General features: G+C 39.1%; 1 non-coding gene and 1 pseudogene across 1 annotated transcript; one reads left to right on the top strand and one right to left on the bottom strand.

Annotated features, from left to right (window-relative positions):
- Positions 1-633: 633 nt before the first annotated feature.
- Positions 634-730, top strand: LOC141687738 (small nucleolar RNA R71; annotated as a pseudogene).
- A 3,872-nt stretch (positions 731-4,602) lies between these two features.
- On the bottom strand, positions 4,603-4,709 carry LOC141688074 (small nucleolar RNA R71). Its single transcript, XR_012561541.1, has one exon. It is a non-coding gene; the product is annotated as a small nucleolar RNA R71 (small nucleolar RNA).
- Positions 4,710-5,003: the final 294 nt, after the last annotated feature.

The following is a 5,003-nucleotide window of genomic DNA, read 5'->3' as shown; positions in this document are numbered from 1 at the left end:
TGGCATATAAGAGCCTGGTTTTTGCACATAAGCCTCAACTCCTCCAATTCAGATTTTTCATTCGAAGATAGACCTGTAATATGAGTTTGTTGTTGAAGTTGGAGTTGTTGCTGAAAACCAGGAGGGTTGAACAACTTATTTCCAAACTGCTGGAATGGCTGTTGCATCGCATTCTGATTGTTGTTCCAGCTGAAGTTAGGATGATTCCAGTTGTCAGGATGATAAGTGTCTGGAACTGGTTGCTGCGATCTTTGAAAGTTGCTCACAAACTGAGCTGAGTCACTAGATATAGCGCATTGTTCCGTCGCATGCGGACCTGCTCTGCACACAGCTCACAAAACACTAATTATCTGTTTAACACCATAGTTAGTCAGAGAATCGATCTTCATAGACAACGCCTTTAGTTGAGCAGTGATAGCCGTAGCTGTATCCACTTCAAGAACTCCTGCTACCTTGCCATGTGGATATCTCTGGGTTGGATACTGATATTCATTAGCAGCCATCAGTTCAATTAGATCATAAGCTTCCTCATAGTTTTTTGCCCATAATGCTCCGCCTGCTGCTGTATCGAGCATGGGTCTGGACTGTGCTCCCAGCCCATTGTAAAAACAATTGATGATCATCCAATCAGGCATTCCATGATGACGACACTTCATAAGCATCTCCTTGTAGCGCTCCCAAGCTTCATATAAAGATTCTCCTGATTGCTGCGCAAATTGAGTATGAGCATTCCGGATTGCAGTTGTCTTCGCCATATGGAAGAATTTAGTAAGAAACTTCTGAGCAAGATCTTCCCAAGTAGTAATCGAACCAGCTGGTAGAGAGTGTAACCCGCTCTTAGCCTTGTCCCTCAGAGAGAATGGGAAAAGTCTCAGCTTAATAGCATCTTCAGAAACACCATTGAACCTGAACGTGTCACAAATCTCTATGAAATCCCTAATGTGCTTATTGGGATCTTCCGTTGGAGAACCCCCAAACTGGACTGAATTCTGCACCCATTGAATTATGCCAGGCTTGATCTCAAAGGTATTAGCTGTGATAGCTGGCCTGACAATGCTAGATTGAATGTCATTGATCTTGGGTTGAGAAAAATCCATCAAGGCTTTCGTTCGTGCTGCTACATCTCCCATTGTAATGATTACCTGAAACACAAACAAATAAACCGTAAAAGTAAAAGAATCCGAGTCACTGAACTTTAACAACCACTGATGACAAGCACATAAACTAAAAATTAACATCGAGTTTTCGGCAGCGGCGCCAAAAACTTGTTAGGGCGAAAATACGCGCTAAAATACACGTAAGTATACACGTTCGTAAGTAGTATAAGATATAAATCAGATTCGTTCCCATATAGACTGGTTTAGGTTAAGTTCAATTTATGCACCTATGCAACAATTTATGGTTATCGCTCAATGCTAAGACAAATAACAAATTGGGTTTTGATTAAACTAAGAGATTATACTAAATAACATTAACTAAAAGAATTGAGGTTGAATTACTATATATGACAAATATGGGATTATAAATTCATTACTACTTCATTCAATAACCTTCTTGTTCTTAACCTTAGCATGTGATGGTGAGGACACTAATCAGATAACACGAAACTGATAAACGCCAACTTTCGTTGCACGAGTACCATTCTACCAGACATCCACAAAAGAGATAGAAGCTGAATAGGCACCAATTATATTGAGACCCTATATGTCTATAGAATTTGACAACATAACGGTTTAAGCACAAGTTATCCATAATGATTACATAGGGCAAGTAAAACGGTTAGAGTTACCTACGAATCATGCATAACAAATACATGAACCTGTGCTAGCATGGCAAGTTCTAAACCTCTATATTCACTGTCGCTTCAATAGAGATTAACACGCTATCTTATATGTTAGCTACGCACATAAGATGAATAAGCACAACCAAGACTAGGATATCAATCAATCACCACACACCAAGATATCAAAACAATTAACTATTGAAATCCATAAGTAAATCCACTAGAACCCCATAACAACGATTAGCCCATAATCGAACTCATCGTCACCATGGGTTCCAATAAAAGTATGGTATAAACAAGGTTTTACTAAACTGAATAATGATTAAAGTACGAATAAACGAGATCTAGGTTCAACAAGAACGAAAACGAGCATCCAAAGTTACAACTAATTCAAAGAATCACAAGTTGAAAACAAGATCTTCTTTTTTGGAGTTGTTCTGTGCTTCTAGGTCTTCTCCTTGGTATCACAATCTTCCCGGATGATGAAAACCCTTTTTTTAAGTATATATACGCCCCTAGTGGACCTGGACCCTTAAAATCGTCAAATTCCACTCAAAAAAGGCTTTTTCAGCGAAATCAGCGACCATCCGCGCCTTGAGCGGCCGCTCAGCTCTCCTGAGCGGGCGCTCAGCTCCTGGGCGGCCGCTCAGCTCTGCTGAGCGGGCGCTCAGCTATTGACTGGGAAAATTTCTGATGAATCTTGTTTTGGCCATAACTTGAGTTCTACTCGTCAGAATTAGGCGATTCAACTGCCCACGCGAAGCTAACGAGATTCTCTACAACTTGACAATGGCCTTGGCTTCCAAATATGATCAATTTTTATCATATTTCCTTTAAAATCTCTTTTCTTCATTTAACTGATACCTGAAATACAATAACATAAAAACACATCAAAATACCAACAACTTGAGTCCAAAACACAAATTTAAGCTTATAATAAAGCATTCCAAGTGGATATAAAATCCACTTATCAGCAGGCGACCGCTTGGAGATGCAGGCGCCCGCGTGGGAACTGAGGCGGCCGCCTGGGGTCGTAATTTTTGAATCTGAATTTTCTAATTTGAGTTCTACTGGGCTTCTGAAGGTTTTTTTTCTTGTGGACTTCTATATAAGTAATCTTGGGAGACGTTTCACAATAACAAGTATCAACAAGTAACAAGCAAGGAGCAAGGATAGAAGATTAAGAAGACCGTTTTAGCACACCACAACGAAGAAGAGGAAGCATACGTTATCTTGTGATTTTTTTATTCGTTGTAACAGTGGATTCTATTTTTCTTTACTTTGAACCTTAATACTCTTGTGATGTACTCTGGTTTTATTAAGTATTTTTATTAGTTATATCACTGTGTTATTATCATGTTTTCATATGAACTCATGGTGACGATGAGTTCTATCATGGGCCAATCATGATCATGGGGTCGTAGCGGATTTACTATGGATTTCTTTAGTTAATTGTTTAATACCTTAGTATGTGATGATTGTATGATATCTAGTATAGGTTGTGCTTATTCGTCTTATGTGCATCGTGAACATATAAGATAGCATGTTAATCTCTTGTGAAGCGACAGTGAATCTTGAGATTTAGAACTTGCCATGCTAGCATAGGTTCATGTATTGTATGCATGATTAGTGGGTAACTCTAACCGTTGTACTTGCACTGTGTAATTATAATGAATAATTTGTGCTTAAATCATTATGTTGTCAAATTCTGTAGACATATAGGGTCTCAACATAATTGATGCCTATTCAACTTCTATCTTAATTGTAGATGCTTGGCAGAATGATATTTGTGCAACGAAAGTTGGCTTTTATCAGTTTCGTGTTGTTTGATTAATATCATCACTGTTGCATACTAAGGGTAATAACAATAACTATTGAATGAAGTAGTAATGAAGTTATGATCTCATGTGTGTTTAATATTATTAATTCAAGTGTTAATTTAAGTGTTTAATTCTCGTAGTTAATAGTAGTTATTAATTAGTTAATCAACCTTAAGTGTTATTGTCTTGACATTGAGAAGTAATCATACATTGGTGAGTAAGTGTTAATTGAACATAATTAGTCAGAGTCTCTGTGAGAACAAACTAGATCATTCTATATTACATGTGAACGCGTATACTTGCGTGAATTATTAGCGCATGCTTTGTGCCTAACAAGTTTTTGGCGCCGCTGCCGGGGACTCGGTGTTAATTTATTTAGTTTATGTACTTGCCATCAGTGGTCATTAGGACTCATTGATTAAGACTTGTTACTTATTGTTTTCGGTTGTGTTTCATGTACTCTAGCAAGCGTTTATGCAAACACGTTCTCGCACTCGCAAGAGGACTCTACATACGGCTGAGGAGACAGATTCACTTCTTTACATTCTAGAGAAGTTAGATTTTGAAGATTCGGATAAAGAGAGTGAAAAGAAAGAACCGATAATCATGGGTGATCGTATAGTTCCAGCAGATCCAACTCTTATGGACTTTTCTCGGCCTAAAATTGATGACACTTAGTCAAGCATCATTCATCCAGCTATTCAGGCCAATACTTTTGAAATCACGTCGGGCACCATTCAGATGGTGCAGAATTCTGTTTCTTTCGGAGGTGCTGCGACTGAAGATCCCAACATGCATATCAGGAATTTTGTCGAGATCTGCAGTACTTTCAAATATAATGGTGTTACTGATGAGGCTATCAAGCTGAGGCTTTTCCCATTCTCTCTGAGGGATAAAGCTAAGGACTGGTTACATTCTCTACCAGCTAGGTCCATCACTACTTGGGAAGATCTTGCGCAAAAGTTTCTGGTGAAGTTATATCCAATGGCCAAGACTGCAGCTATGAGGAGTGCTCTTACTCAGTTTACGCAGCAACCAACAGAATCTATGTGCGAAGCTTGGGAGCGCTACAAGGAGATGTTGAGAAATTGTCCACATCATGGTATGCCTGACTGGATGGTGATCACTGGGTTCTATAATGGTTTAGGGGCCCAATCTCGGCCCATGCTCGATGCAGCTGCTGGAGGCGCCTTGTGGACCAAAAGCTATACTGAGGCCTATAATCTCATTGAAATTATGGCTGCAAACGAGCATCAAAACCCAACTCAAAGGATAATACCTGACAAGGTAGCAAGTATTCTGGAAGTTGACGCAGCTACAGCTATTACAGCGCAGCTCCAAGCGTTGTCTATGAAGTTCGATTCTTTAGCCAATTATGGAGTCAATCAAATAGCTATTGT

Source organism: Apium graveolens, chromosome 9, assembly GCF_009905375.1.
Source record: "Apium graveolens cultivar Ventura chromosome 9, ASM990537v1, whole genome shotgun sequence".
Taxonomy (NCBI): Eukaryota; Viridiplantae; Streptophyta; class Magnoliopsida; order Apiales; family Apiaceae; genus Apium; species Apium graveolens.
The sequence above is the reverse complement of the archived record's forward strand: the minus strand, read 5'-3'. Positions and strand labels throughout refer to the sequence as shown.